This window comes from Podarcis liolepis (assembly GCF_965112155.1).
Source record: "Podarcis liolepis genome assembly, chromosome: 7".
NCBI lineage: Eukaryota > Metazoa > Chordata > Lepidosauria > Squamata > Lacertidae > Podarcis > Podarcis liolepis.
Window position 1 is genome coordinate 18506306 of NC_139561.1, and position 16571 is coordinate 18522876.

Here is a 16571-nt window from a genome sequence, read left to right on the forward strand (position 1 = left end):
ACTGATCTGATTTGGTGTTAGTCAGCTCCTTTTCTATCTGTTTGCCCCAGCACCACTCACTTTGGGAGGTAAGCACCATTCTCCTCTGGGATTAAGAGTTTCCTCTTGCATTCCACCATGGTCTTATTTGAAGGATTCTTGCTGTTTTTTTCTAGGTGGGGTTAGAAAGCAAAACAGCCAACAGGGAATTTAAGCTGCGGAATGATTGTGGTGAGATCACATTAGCCTGCCTTCCTTTCTTGAGTCCCATTCATCTTTTTGGAGAGCCTTTCTGACCTATGCTGTTTTGTGAGAGATCGTAGAATTGTACACATTAATCAATGAAGACACTAGATAGTCTCTCTGTCAAACAGCCAGCACTGTAGTGGCTACAGGGCTGATTTCAGGCCAGGAAGACCCAAGTTCAAATTCCTCTTGAGCCACAGCACTTACTTAGGCACTGTCTCTCAGCATAACCCTCTTTGCAGGGTTCTTGTGAGGATAAAGACAGAACAGTATGTGCACAATATAAATATAATAACAGTAACCCGTGTGACGGCCAGTGTTTTTCATTCCGTGAAAGCTGCTGGCCACCAAAGCTAATTTGCCCACAAAGAGCTGTACTAGTCATTTGTGAGACGTGGATGGCATAGAATCCTAGCACTGGAAGGGGCCTCAGAGATCTGATAGTCCACCCTTTCCAGTGCCAATAAGCCTTCTTCTCTAACATGTTATTCATTTATTCATCATGTTAAGGCATTTACAATGCCAGTGTGGTGTAGTGGTTAAGAGCAGTAGACTCGTAATCTGGTGAACCGGGTTCGCATCTCCGCTCCTCCACATGCAGCTACTGGGTGACCTTGGGCTAGTCACACTTCTTTGAAGTCTCTCAGCCCCACTCACCTCACACAGTGTTTGTTGTGGGAGGGGAAGGGAAAGGAGAATGTTAGCCGCTTTGAGACTCCTTCAGGTAGTGATAAAGCAGGATATCAAATCCAAACTCCTCTTCTTCTTCTTCTTCTTCTTCTTCTTCTTCTTCTTCTTCTTCTTCTATACCACTCATTCATTAGCATGTCTGAGCGGTGTATATGAAAATGTACTATACAGTAGGGCTGCCATAAGTCTAGATTTCCCCGGACATTACCAGGATTTCAAATGCAGAATTGATGTCTGGGGGGAATTTCCAAAAGTTGACGCAAATCAATTGAAAAATCTCATTTTGTAAAAAGCCTCAGCAACTTTGGGGGTCTTCCTTTACTTTTTGAAATATGGCAACCCTACCATACAGATAATTATAACAATAAAAGGTCATCATAGAATCCGAATGCTGCCTTAAAATACCTGCTGAAATGAGATAATATTTTGCCATGCACTTGAAGTTCAGCAAGTAAGGTGCCTGTTTAATCTCAGTTAGGAGGGAGTTCCACAGGTTTTGGCCCAGTACACTGAAGGAAAGTCTTCTGATGGATACGAGCCATGCGTCTGAGCCATAGGGGACCACCAATAATGACTCCTCTGAATATCTCAGCGACAGAGCCGGGATAAGAGGGATAAGGAGATCCTTAAGACATCTTGGACTCAGGTTGTTAAAAACCATGTAAATAACTACAAGAACCTTGAAACTGACCTGGTAACGTGGTTGCCGTGTAGCCTCTACTTAATAATCTCTTAACAGAGAGAGCCCATCACCTTCTGAGGCAACCCGTATTATTGCCAAAGCAGCTGGAGCTTCCAGGACATTCTTGCAAACCTGCTGTCTTATAATTTGAACACATTGTTCCATCATCTATGTGACAACATTCAAAGATTTGAAGATGGCACTCTTGTTGCCTCTCAGTTATCTCTTCTCTAAGCTAAACACACTCACCTCCATCAATCTTTCCTTATCATCTCCAGCAGTGCGTTATTCCTAAAAAAAGGTTTAGGGGTACTCTCATTTTCCTACTCATATTGAAATATTGCCCCTGAATGAGGCCAAACTTAGATTCACAAAATGTTTAGGGGTATGTGTACCCCTGTGCCCCCCCCCCAGAAAACATGTATCCTCCTGTGCATGTATCCTAAGTCGTCAATATCATTTTAAAACTGTGGTATGCAGAAGAACATCAGGATCAGGTCAAAAGGTCCCCCTAGGCCAGCATCCCATTATCACAGTGTTTGTTTATGTGAGTGTACATGTCTGCTTTTAAAATGGTAGAAAGAAAATAATCTGTGCTGTAGGAAGAATTTTGTCTGGAAGTTTTGATGCAGGGATAATCCTGAATGCGCCTTGTTGTTGGCACCGCCTTTTGTCTCGAGTGACAATGGAGTATGCCTCTGGGGGTGAAGTTAGACTGCTGCATTTGGAGCACCAAAGTGACCTTCCCAGGGTGCAAGCCTGGGCAGTGTGTATGGAGGTCCAGGGCTGCCCAGATGACAAGATATTGTTGATGTGGTCCAAAGGAAAGCAGAGCAATACAGTATGTTTGGCACCAGCTAGGCTGCAGGAGTTGCTGGAAAGAAGAATACAAGGTGCCGTCCAACTGTCTTAGGGACTCCACTCCAGATTTGTGTAAGATTGACTCCTTAGCCTTTTCTTCTCCTGGAGAATATCCCACAAGGATCGGAGTTTTCCTTTTCTGTCCGAAAGCTATGTGGCCTAAAAATGCTTATCTAAGCCTTCCCCAACCTGTTGCCCTCTGGATCTTATAGACTACAACTCACATCTTCCTTAACCATTGGCCATGCTGACTGAAGCTGACAGGAATTCTAGTCCCGAGCATCCAAGATTGGGAACGTTAATAACAAACAAATAAACAAGACAGTACTTTGTTTTGGAGTAGTACAGAGGCATTGGTTCCCACGAACCTGTCCTTTATATCGTCTTATCTGTAAGGTATTTCCATCGTTTGTTATTTCATCAGAGCCAAACTGGTGTGCCAGCATTTACACCTTCAAAACATGTAGCTATTTGGAAAGTTTGTGGACACGTGTTTCATCATTTTTTGCAGTTGCATTTTGTTTTTGTTTTTTTAAAAAAACATTTTAATTGTGGCGAATAGTTTTTGCAAATGCTCCGCTCTGTGTAGATGGTCATGGGCTGCCATGCTGTAACTGAAATGACTCTTCTTTTTTTAAAAAAAAGTTTAGAAGACCATGGTGAACAGCAGATGTTGACAGATGTGGGGGACCTTTGCGTCTCCAGATGCTGCTGAACTACAACTCTCATCATTCCTTTGTCATCTCAAGAGGATGACAAACCACCCCCACCCCAAAATAAACCATAAAATGGCTCTCTCCGTCATATTTTGCCTGTAAGCTTCTCAGAGCCATTTAAGTGGTTGTCTTAACCAGTATGCTGGAGTCTCCTAAGTGCCCTGCTGGATCAGATAAGGACCTGTCTCAGGTTTTCTCCCAGTGTGGTTCCCTTCACATGTTCTTAGGCTCTCAACTCCTATCAGCTCCACAGCCAGCAAGGCCATCCATCAGGTTTGATGGGAGCTGGAATCCCAGCATCTAGAGGACATCAGGTTGGGGAAGGCTGGTCTATCAACTCCAAGCCTCTGAGAAGCTTCCCACCAGGGTGGAGAAACAGCTGGAACTGGGAATGTTGGGGGGGGAAGGGTTGTAGCCTGGAAGGGCAGAGGCCATGTTTAGGAGGCTAAACCAGGATTCACTGTCACTGAACAAACCATAACATCCCAGAGCCTTCAAGGCTGTTTTTTTGCCCACTCACTGCCCTAGCCCACTCCTTTTGCAGTCCTAGGAGAAGCCAATGGCTACCCTAGATGGACAAGGTTAGTCCAGAGCCCAAGAACACTTTATTCCCTTGAAATATGCCCCCTAAACCACAGTTTCAGTTGCTCGCCACTTGGGGCAGTCTCGCCTAGAGTTGAGACTTCCTGTTCTTGTCCTGGCGCTTCCTGACACTTTACAAGCAGAGTGCGATGGTAATAGACTTTTTTTCTTTGCTGAGGTAGCTTTCATGGCTAACAGCCATTGACGAACCTCTCCTCACACAGTGCATTTGTCTGGTCTTATTTATTTATTTACAAAAGCCATAATTGTCCGCGCACATGTTGTGTTGGTAGCCAGGCCCACCAAGCAACCACATTCTTAAATCTTTACATTACATTTTATTTTTTTAAAGAGAGTGATTGAGTTGTGTATCAAGGGTGTTGCTAGGAGCATAAAAGTTTTGGGCGCAGGTCCCACGGCACAAATAAGCACAAATCAGCATATGCTAAGGTATAGGCAAAGATTCAGGCTTTCAACGGGAGGAAAGACCAGCGGTGGTTCTTGTTCTCAGGGCTTAATTCTCCTCTGAGCAGAAAAGAGGGGAAAAGGTGGTGCTTTGCAGTAAGTCAAGTAAAAAATATGTACGGGTTGAATCTGAGTAGGCCCATTTAAATTAATGGACCTCAGTTGGTCATGGCCATTAACATCAGCTGGTCTACTCTGAGTAGGACTGGTGATGGGGGGGGGAATAATGTTGGGGCCTTGCACAAAAGACCCAGGGGTTGAGGCCTCTTCGTCTACCCCTAACAACACCCCTGAGGTGAATACTGTATTGGCCTTTTCAAAACAAACAAACATTTCCACAGTTTGGGGCCAGATTATCAAATTGATAATGTAATAATGAGAATAATAATAATTTAAAAATCATACACACTCCCCCCTGAAAAAGCTTTTCTCCCTGCCCCTCCCCTCCACCCCGTGAAGAAAATTCAATAGATAACAGCAGGCATTGTCCTTGTTTGATGTCTTGTTTAGATTCGGGGGTTGTGTGAGTTATTACAAGTTCTCCTGCCGATCTCCCTTCTGAATATTACCAAGGTGATTTCATGCCAACCTAACAAATAACTGAACAACAGCTCTGGCTCTGCTCAGCTGACAGGATTGGCTTTCTTTTCATTATCCCCACCCCAAGTTTATTTCTTTAATTCTGCTTTGGGTAGGTCTGTTTATCTTCCTAGAAGAGAGTCAGTTTCACCCAGGACAGCACAGGGGGTGTAGTAAATCCTACTCCTTCACCAAATTTCCTTCTCTCCATTGTCTTGAGAAAGACAGAGCCAACTGAAAGTAAACTCATTCTTAGAGTTTGTGACATTATTTCCCCTTCCCTATTGCTTGACTAATCTAACAAAGGTGATCAGACAGCCCTTTGTCCTTTCTTTTAAGTACTGCATCTACTGCGAATGATTTGCAGGATTTGCCCATTATAAGGTTCCAGTCACACATGTAAATCAGGCGGCATACTAGCAGCAAGGGGTGGGCAGTTTTTATTTGTGTGAGCAGCTCCCTGCAGGTATTCTGTCCCATCTGTATGAAACTGCAGATCAGATGGTGGAGAAAGAGAAAAGGAGGAAATAGCATTGTAAAGATGGTCAGGATTATGTGGGTCATACTTCCCGCATGTGTGGATTTGGCCCAAACGTTCCATGAAAGCGATTCTGCGCCTTGTCTTACATTGAACATTGCCGATGCAATTTAGTTGGCCTTGACAGAATAGTGTTTGCAAAAGAATATTCATTTTTTCCAGATTAATAAATCTGGGGTAAAAGTGTGTGATCTCTGTGTGTCTCCCTCTCTGTGTGTTCAATACACGCACATGTGCATTCCTGGAAGGTGAAGTCCGTTGACTGCCCTTGGTTCATTCTGAGCTCTCAAATACTGTGTCTCCTGGACAAACAGTCCCGTTGGATGATATGACATTTCCAGAGAATGTTAAAATCCCAAAGGAAACTGACTTCCCCCAAGTTAACACATTAGGCTAATGTTTGGAGCCTGGCGCCAGCCCATTACAGCCAGGAAATTCAGTTTACTTTTTTTTTTTTAACCACTGCCTTGCTGCTGGTGGAAGCCTAGGGTTAGTTGTGTAGGACCTCAACATCTCATAGGAACCTGGGAAGGTGCCTTTTCTGAATCAGACCTATTGGTCCATGTAGTGCAATAATGATCCTTGATCTTTCTGTATAAGGCAGCTTCCTGTGTTCCATTATTAAGGTCTCAGGTTCCATTCTTGGCATCTCCAGTATAAAACAAAAAAAGATGAAGTATTGGGTGATAGCAAAGACCTTGATTGACTTCCTGGAGAGCCAATGAACATCAGAATAGGCCAGCCTTCTACATCCGTGTGCCTTTATACATTAGATCAGCTGATAGGAATAGATGGAGAATTTTTACACTTTCCTAATATTGAGGGTTAGGTATCAATTACCAATGAGTGCCGAACGGCAGTATTTAACATTTCAAAACCTGTCTGTGTCTATTTATGGCCTCTCTGCTTTAAGTGTTTCAGCACCCCCAAAATAGCCAGAAGTAATATTTGGACCTTTACAGAAAACCAAACCCACAACGATCATTTACAAATGTTTATTGGATGCTTGTAAAGCAAAAGTTCAACAGCTTATAGGGAAATGGAATGAGGAGTTAGAATATACCATACAGCCTAAATAATGGAAAGTTACTTTAGTATCTTTGTGGAATGTTTCTTTCAATCTATAATTGAGATTGATTCAGCATAAATTTATATTTTGGATATACTGAATTCCATGTCTACAAGAAGGAACTAACTAACTCAGATGCTGCAGGTGTAATCCTGAGAATGCCTCATTGAGGCATATGAATTGGGCTTGTATAGTAATATTTCCTTTTTGGTCTGAAGTCCATATAAGTCTTGTCTTGATGAAATCTTTGGTGTTTGTGTAGGTTCATGTACTTTTAAATTACACTCCTGTAGTATGGGGATTATTGTTACTAAGAGACTTATACTTCAAGCCCAGAAGAAAAAATATTGGTCATGTATTCTGCAATGGCCTGTAGACCTTAATGCCCTTGGTATGTTTGAATGTATTTTCTATAAATGCCAAAGTCGTTTGGATACCTATTTGTACATTTGGATGACATCTTTAGCGATCTGTATGTATAAATTAAGAAGGATGTTTATTGTATTGTTAATGTGAGCTGATGGGTTTCTTTTTTCCTTCCTAATTAGGATTAGGGTTAGCTGTATGTTTTGGGCTGACGCCTGAAAGCATTTCCAGTTCTGACCTCCTCAATGAAATGGTTAGGACTGTTGCAGGTTTCTCTGGGGTCAGATGGGCCAAAGAACCCAAACATGTTGTAGTTTTGTTCCTTGAGAAGATCCCAAACAGGGTACCTCTGAGTTCTGCACACTAGTGGGAGGCAGAAAACGACTCCTTTCCCTTTTTTCTTCTTCAAAAAAGATCGCTAGAGGGATACGTGCGGTAAGGCAGAAAATATTTACAGGTTTTATAGCTGCAGCACAAACAGGAAAAGCCCTTTTTGTAAAAAGAAAAAAAAAGAAAGAAAAAGTTTGTGTTGTAGATATTCAAAACAGGGATTGCCATGGAAACGCCACAATATTTGCTTAAATTGACACAAAGGAGGTTGCTGGTTGCAGAGGTTAGGCTTCTTCGGGCAGCGTTTTCTTTGGCTTGACACCTATTGCAAATTAATCTTGACAACCCGGGTTGCATGTGTCTTTTTTCTTCTTCCTCCACCACCTCCTCCTCCTCTTTCCCTTTCTTTTCTCCTCCCGGAAGAAAAAAGAAAATCACAAAATCACATGTTGGTGTTCGGGAAACACTTGTGTTTTCTCTTGAATGTTTCCTCCTCTCCCTGTTTTAGGGTTGAATTTGGCTTTTGATGTTGCTTTCCAACTGCAATAATAATTAATTGTTAATAATATTCCCTCCCCACCCTCCAAAAATAATAATCACCAAGCAGGGTCATTGGGTTTGGGAGCTTATGAATATGAGGAGTGGGTGGGAATTAGGGAGAAATTCATTGGAAGCAGTGAGTTTCCACCAGGGTTTGAGTGTAATGAGGCTGTCCCCAGCAGCACCAGGAAAAGCTATTATTTTTCTCCCTCCTGTTAGATGCTCACCTGAAAAAGTCCAGTCCATGAACCTGCAGCCTCCAGGGCATTGGCTGACTACAACTCCCATCATTTCAAAGCACTGGACATGCTGGCTGAGGCTGATGGGATCTAGAGTCCATCAAGAGTTATTTGTGTTTGTTGATGAAATGTTACTGATGATTTTATGTTGCCCACCACCCTGATATATATGAGAATATTTGGCAATAGAGAATTACTTGCAAACTAATAATCAGAAAACCGAACAGCATGTGCTTCCCTTACAATATTTAATTTTTCGGGGGGGAAATAAATCCCCAAAGACATTAAAAATGGTTAACACATGAATTTGAGCAAGCTCAAAGACCTTTGCATATATTTTGTTACCTGAAAAGTTGCTTACAACGTTGAAACTGTCCCATGGGAGCAGCAGAACTACTTAGTCCTGCCCACTGAAATTAATGGGCCTTAGTCATGTCCATCGGTGTCAGTGGATTTACTCTGAGAAGGGCTGGCATTGCATACAACCCTATAACCACGGAATTCTGCACTTTCAGAAATAAATAATAAATATAGTTCATGGGAAGTGGCCTGCTGCACATCTCTCTTACATGTTACATTTGCACCAAAAGCCACCATTCGCACCAAAATACAGCTCTAATCTACCTATCTGTCTATTAAAGTATCAAAAGATATGGGTCTTCAGCATATTAGGCAAGCTTGGCATTTTCACAGTTTTTTAGCTATGTATAAAAGTAAAATAAAACCTGATAAATTCATACATCTCTCTACTGCATCAGAAAAGTTTATATATTGGAACTGTAATTTTTCAAAACACTTGTAAGCAGTTGTGTGGCGGTTGCTCTCAAAAAGGGGCTGTAAATTCATTACTACTTTAAAATAATTTCCCTCTGTTTCCTTAGGGCAAAGAGACACCAACAAGTATAGGGAACCTATCAGACTCTATCTGTTTCCTGAAGCACCCTGGGAGGGGTTACTGATCCTGACACCCCTCCTCAACGTGTTGATTTGGAATGGATTTCAAGCCCAGGGAACACAGGATACAAGGTACTAATTTGTTTTTTTCTTACAGTCAGATCTTGTGGCTCAAGCTACTTGCATGGGTTCTTTTAAGCCTCTGCTGAGGTATGTCTGCATCCAGGGCTTGGGACGTTCATTTTTAAAAGGAGCTATTTATACTTCAGTATGTGGCAAAGGAACTAGTTTGGTTCATGTGCAGTTCACAGTTCAATTCATGCTTGTCTCAGTAATCTTCGGCAATTTCTTCCAACATTCAGAAAGCTACAAACTGCTGTGCTGAGATATATAAGAGAAGACGAATAAAATGTCCAAAAATAACCTCAACCCACATACAGTGGATGTGAATTGTTTACTTATTTTTCCACCAAAACTGTGATCTTTACACTTAAAGGCCCAAAGAGTCTGAGGCGTAAAAAACACCGGTAAGAGAATGAACTTGCAGATGAACTAGAAATTGTTCAAAGCCCACCCGCACCCCCCCAAAAAACCACTCCTGATTTAATTCGTGTTCTATCTACCCAGCAATTACAGAAACTACTTTGAGTGTAGTTGAGGACATTTTTGAACTAACTCGATGAACTTCATTAATTCAAACTAGTTCATCCTTAGCACTGCCTGCTTTCTTTCTTCCGTTAGAGCCCCATGTATAAACAAAACTTGCTCAAGGGAAGTTCTGATGTTGCCCAAGGCTGATACATCTTGCAATGCTCAAAATGTTCTACACTGTGTACATTGCTGTTTAATTCCCTCTTGGAAGCTGTGGAATTCCCTCCCCACAGAGGTGCATCTGGCGCCTTCATAGTGTAGCTCTTTGCCCCCTGGCCTTTTGCGGCTGAGATGTATTTCTAAGACCCACCCTATTCTTCTGATGCAAATTGTTTAAGCTCATTTTAATATTGCATTGCTATGTCATCGTAACCCACACCGGAATGTTACAATGAAGGGCAGGTAAGAAATCCTACAGATAAGTTGATAGTGCCCTGCCGCCCGTCTCGAAAAGTGAAATGCTAGCATTGCTCCAGATGACGGACAAAGCCTGTGACTGCATCTGCGCTATCCAGGGCCAGCCCATGACAATCTGCTGTCTGAGGCAAAGGACAAGATGGTGCCTCTTCCCATCCCAGTACAGAAGCTGTCCAGATTGGCAACTGAATTTCTTTTGTTTTTGTGGTGGGACAGTCCTTCCCTGGCACCTGAGGTCAGCCAGCTGGCTTAGCACGGCAGAGTGCAGACCACATGGCACACACTGCCCTATCTCAACAATGAGTAAAGAAACAAACCCCTGTGTTTCAAAATATGAGTCAGCAATATCAAAAGCAACACGATGGCCAGAAACAATAGCAATGTGAAAAACTTTATGGAATAATTCAAAGCATCAAAACTAACAAACTGAAGTCTCTGAAAGTCCTTAAATGAATCACGGTGCCAGACTTTACCCGGCGGACAGCAAGCTGTGAAGCTTTGTATAATCAGCAAATGTCCAATTCTGATGTCCAACTCTGCTGAACAGTGTTTCCGGATAACAACTACTGTTTTGTTGAATTCTTCATCAGCCAATTAGTTCAACACTTGTAAGTAGAAAGATATATAATTTCTTCATTAACTGAAAATAAAATATTCAAACGATGACCTGCACTGTTCAGCACTGTTCAGCAGAGTTCAGAGTTGGACGTCAGAATTGGATATCTGCTGATTATACAAAGCTTCACAGCTTGCTGTCCGCCGGGTGAAGTCTGGCACCATGATTCATTTAAGGACTTTCAGAGACTTTCAGAGACTTCAGTTTGTTAGTTTTGATGTTTTGAATTATTCCATAAAGTTTTTCACATTGTTATGGTTTCTGGCCATTGTGTTGCTTTTGATATTGCTATCTTCTCAACAACCTGTTGCTGCTTTTTGTCACTCCCACCCAGCTGAGACACACTGCCCAATGATAGGGCCAGCCCTGGTGCTAACCAAGGGCTCCAGACTTGTCAAACATGTTGCTGCTGAGATCAGCATCCTCGCAACTAGCTTACTCACCCAGCATGCTGGAGAATTTGCACGTGTCCTGACATCACAGCATTCTCATCTCACCACCACCACCACCACCACATGAATTGTTTTTCCTGGCACAGGAAAAAATATATGAGGTCATCACACCAGGATCTGGTTTAAGTTATATTAAACATCATGGAGAAGGAGGTAGGACTGGGGCAGGGCGGGAGGCAAGTGTCTGCTTTGGGGGGGGGGGAGCTTTTAGACAAGCTGTGAATTTTTTGACTCCTGATTTTTTGACTGCTACGTTCATATAATTTGTTTTGTGAATTGTTCTTTGGGAGTCTTGGGAGGGAGCTATTTTATTCTGTTACATTAGTTGCTCTCTTGTTACCATTCTCTTTTTATTCGGAAAGGTAGCCTATAACTGTTCCAAGATAAATTAACAAATGGGCTGTAGACATTTTCAGTGGATGCCACACAATTAGCATTATATCTACTTCGCCTGTTGGTTTTTTAAGCCAATTAACTCTCATGGATCTGGGGACTGTAGTTTTGCAGGAGTGCAGAAGAATCTTCTGCTTGTTTTCTTGCAGAACTACAGTACCACACTTCTTTTCGAAGGGTATGTAGGAGCCAACACAATGGAGCTGGTTCTTGACATGGATGAATACTCCAGCTAAGAGATTGTTTTAAAAATGCTTACCATAGAGTAGTAAAACTTTCAGTTGCACCTTTGGCGGGGCATTTCAACAACCTTCCTCTCCAAAACTTGCAAAGAGTTCAGGAACAAGTGGGCGTGATCCATGGCTTCTGTTTTAAACCACAGATCTTCCACGATTTGTTTGGAACAAAGGGAGTGTCTTACTTGGAACAAGAGTTATAGGACAGGGTCATGTGACTTTCCCTGACACATAAGATCAGATTATGTTTTACAAGTTTGAATCCCCTGAATTCCTGCTTTTATCGTTTTAGGTTGCACTTTTCTTTTAATGATATTGTTTGCTTTTCCATTTAAAATATTGAGCAGTTTATAAACTCTTTCAAATCAATAAAACAAAATAATAAATATGACTGTCAAAAAGAAAAGGTCTTCTTTAACCACTGCAGCTCCTATAAGTCCCAGCTAGCACGGCTGACTAGACCAGGAGTCGCCAATTTATTTGGGTTCATGGACCCATTTGAAAATCCAAGAAACTATCATGGGTGCCACGTGGGGCAGTGGACAAGGAGTAGCAGCAAACTACCAACTGCATATATGTGTTAGACGACGTTGCAGAATGTACCGTTGCTCATCCTGCAGCGATTGAGATGTTGGAGGGAAAGGCCCCCAAAGTGAGACAGACTGTGATGGGGCCCATTGTTTTGCATGGAATTTGTTTGGAGAGCACAGCAGGTTCCCTCAAGCTCATAAAGTGAATTTGTAGCTGAGGTGAGGTGGCAGGTTACGCTACGGCATCATGATAGCTGAGTGTGCAAACTTGAAACAAGGAAAACTTGAGTTCACATGTCACCAGTCCTCACACTCACTCTGTGGTCTTTGCAGTTGAGGGAACTGCATCTTTGCGGTGATGATCCTGGTCTACTGCAGGGACAGAGGAAGCTGCCTTATGCCCAGTCAGACCATTGGCCTGTCCACCACAGCAACATCTACCAACAGATTCTCCAGGGATCTCTGGCAGGGAGTCTTCATCCCAGTATTACCTGGATATGCCAGGGATTGAACCTGGGACCCTCTGCATGCAAAACAAGTGTTCTGCTCCTGACCTATAGGCCCTTTTCCTTTTCCCTAAATACTGTACTGGAGTATTATAAGGATTACTGGTCTGACATATGCACTACGCTTTGAACACTCAGCGTGCACTGTGTGAAGCCAAATAGTTGTATCCAAATAAATTGTAGTCAGTGTAGGCCCATTGAAATGGAAGGATGTGATTAACGCTGGGTCCATTCAATTCTGTGGCTCTTCTTTGAACAGGGCTTAGTTGGATGCAAATCAGTGTTGTTGATGTTAAGGGCTGTTTCTGCTCTGCCCACTCAGTTGCCTCGAATCTTCCGTGAACAGTTTTGAGCAGGAGCCTTATGACGGACGCTTCTCACTTTGACCCTATCCCTGGCCTTCCCAGAAAGGACCAGCGCCTTTAACCTAGGCAGGCACTTTTCCTGGCGGAGTTGCTCCCTCTCTCTTTTGGTGTGGCTCCGACAGGGGAGGACGAGGAGAAAGTGAAAGGCCTCTCTGGGCAGGAAGCCGGGTTGCCGCCTCCATCTGCTCCAGCGTTTGGCCAATCCATATTGTCAACATATTGCCTGCCATATGGATCAGCTCAGCTCTCCAGGAACGCTTGGGAGACCTGACCTCTAGTGTGACAAGATGTGAGCATGAAGGACAGGAGTAAAAACAGCCCTTGGGTCTCAGAGTGTGAAACTGCGTTCCAGACACTTCCTTGCTCTTCGTGGCATCCTCTATCCTCTCTCTTTGAGCAGGCTCCTTCTCTCTCTCTCTCTCTCTCTCTCAATCTCCCCTCCCCTGTTTTTTTCACATCCTTCGTCTGTATTGGATCATTGACCTTCAATCCTAACCAGACCGGACAGTTCTAAACTCCCTCCCCTAGGCTTTCAATCAGATATTTGGTTGACGGCTGCACAGAGCTGAGCAGAGGGGAGGGGAGGGGAGGGACATCAAGGGAAGGGGAGAGAAGGCAACATGTTCCTTAAGGCCCTGAGATTATTCAGTCCTTGTCACAGGAACATAGAAAGCTGCCTTATTCTGAGCTAATCCATTGGTTCTTCTAGCTCCATATTACCTGCACTGGCTGACAGTTGCTTTTGATCAGTGGTGTCCAAACTTTTTTCTCTGGACTGCACTTTCAGAATAAAAATTTGCTTATGCCACGTCCATGTTTTTAATGGATAAGGAATGTATTGGAAAAGAAAATGAAACAACTCTTAGCAGTGCTTGATTTAGAACGTAGAACGCAACTACATCCTTCGTCTGTATTGGATCATTGACCTTCAATCCTAACCAGACCGGACAGTTCTAAACTCCCTCCCCTAGGCTTTCAATCAGATATTTGGTTGACGGCTGCACAGAGCTGAGCAGAGGGGAGGGGAGGGGAGGGACATCAAGGGAAGGGGAGAGAAGGCAACATGTTCCTTAAGGCCCTGAGATTATTCAGTCCTTGTCACAGGAACATAGAAAGCTGCCTTATTCTGAGCTAATCCATTGGTTCTTCTAGCTCCATATTACCTGCACTGGCTGACAGTTGCTTTTGATCAGTGGTGTCCAAACTTTTTTCTCTGGACTGCACTTTCAGAATAAAAATTTGCTTATGCCACGTCCATGTTTTTAATGGATAAGGAATGTATTGGAAAAGAAAATGAAACAACTCTTAGCAGTGCTTGATTTAGAACGTAGAACGCAACTACTTTAGAATATGATCACAGGACATCCAGAAAGTATAAAACCATGCAGCTAGAGAAGAACAGCAATCATTCCCAAAATATAATGTCAAACGAGCTTCGTACATACATACCTTAAGTATGTATGCAAACTCAATGACAGGTGTGAGCTTTCTTTTGCCAGGTAATCTAATTTATATTAGGTCTAATATGAGACAAACAAACTCTCATCTCCTCATCAACACAAAGAAGCCTTTCTCTTTTCTGATCTTTCATATTTATCAGAGTTGAAGATTCCTGTTCACAGCAATATGTCATGGAGAACTGTAGAAGAATAGCCAGTGCTCTTGCTCTCGTTTTGAAACAATATCTAGATAGATACTATAGCACACTGAAATGTTTAAATATTTCTTTGATTGTCCTTGAATCTTCCCGCCACACTTGCCATCCTCTTCTGCCACACCAGTGTGGCACGCCACATCCACTCAAGGACTACTGGTTTAAATGGAAGTCATTCCCAGACCTAGCCAGAGGTGCCAGAGATTGAACCTGGGTCCTTTTGCAAGCAAATCAGCCGCTCTGATCGCTGAGCTGCAGCCCTCCAGCTGCCCTTGTGCTCTGTCAGCTCCAGATCATCTAAGAACAGGGCCTTTTGCTACACCCCTTTGAGAAGACCAGATTCCTTTCAGGATTGATAGTATGAGCAGGTCTAGACAGTGCTGCTGCTGAATGTGTGCTTTGAACACTTGGTGAAGGGTCTTCACTCTGCAGTTGTAAAGTTCGTACTTGGCGTGAGCGAAATCTCCAACAACTGGGAAGGACCCTTGTTCTGTGGAGTGCCACAGTCATTCAATGCAGGCAATACTGAGCTAGATCAGGGATGGGGAGCCTGTGGCCCTCCAGTTATGGTTGGATTTCAGCTCCCATCAGCTCCAAATGCTGGTTTCGTTGGCTGAGGTTAATGAGTCCAGCGGTATCTGAAAGGTCTACCCTTGAAAAGGGTTTCTATGACTTCCTCAGTATGTGTGCCCATCAGGGTCTACATTTGGCTCCGGAAGTGTTCCAGTTTGACCCACGAGAAATGCAGACATTGTTTTAGAGTAAAATTAAAGCTCTGTTCTTGTTTTTTCCCTGGCCTAGATTTTGTGCCATGTAAATTGCACAGGTGTGTTCCAGGAACCTTATCTATAGATCCTCTCCTTCCCACAGACATTAATAACTGGTATTTGATTGTGTATTGAATAGTTGCCTGAGTTATTGCAAAATGAAAAGGCGAGGATGAGCCTTAAATTGCCATGATGTAAGAGGCCTGATTTCGTGCTAATAATAATAAGTTTCCTGACTGAAAGCAGAGTTACTCAGAAAGGGAACTGACCTTGGCTACTGCTGTCTGCTTTGAGCGTTGGGTCATCAAATGGAAATGCAGACTGGCTGATTTCCACAGTGAAGGTCTAGATCAGCGGTTCTCAACCTGTGGGTCCCCAGATGTTGTTGGACTACAACTCCCATCAACCCTGAGCTCTGGCCTTGTTAGCTAGGCATGATGGGAGTTGTAGTTCAGCAATATCTGGGGACTCACAGGTTGAGAAAGGCTGGTCTAGATCATCATGTAGGGCATTGACATTGGGGAGAACAGTGGGTAGCCAATGTTGTTGGGCTACAACTACCAGCAGCATGGGCAATGGTCAGGGATGATGATGATGATGATGATGCAAGTTTTAGTCTCCAGCTGTGATTCCTTTATTTCAGGGGGTTGGATTGATGACCCTCAGGGTCCCTTCCAACCCTGCAATTCTGATTCATCGGAGGTTTTTAAGCAGAGGTTGGGTGGTCATCTATCAGGGATGCTTTTGCTGTGATTCCTGCTTTGCATGGGGTAAGACTAGATGACCCGGGGGGACCCTCCCAGACTTACAATTCTATGATTCTCAAAATACCTAGATAACCTAGTTCTCCACCCTGGTTTAAAAGAGCATGCACCCTCTTCCTACATATGCCTTGAGTTTGTAATGTAAATAACACTTATCATGGGTGCCACCCAGACATGAAAATTAGTTCATACACTGTGGCTGTGGCATGGGAAGTCACTTTACACTGAGTCAGACCCTTGGTCCATCTAGCTTAGTATTGTATACACTGACTGGCAGCAGCTCTACAGGATTTCAGGCACAGTGCATTCCCAGTCCTACCTGGAGATACCATCGGGGATTGAACTTGGGTCCTTCTGCTTACAAGGAAGATGCTCTACCACTGAGCTATGCAGTTCCTGAAACAGAGCAAGGGATCCATCTATTTCCAGTTGGTGTCACTTTTG

General features: G+C 43.2%; 1 protein-coding gene across 5 annotated transcripts in view; it reads left to right on the plus strand.

The window, feature by feature from the left end:
- The window catches only part of CASZ1 (castor zinc finger 1), a 443166-nt gene that overhangs the window by 185142 nt on the left and 241453 nt on the right, over positions 1–16571 (plus strand). For all 5 annotated transcript variants that reach the window (XM_083512761.1, XM_083512760.1, XM_083512759.1 and 2 more), the window contains one exon: positions 8764–8908. The gene's annotated coding sequence lies outside the window, so the exon portion shown is untranslated. The remainder of the gene's footprint in view (positions 1–8763; positions 8909–16571) is intronic.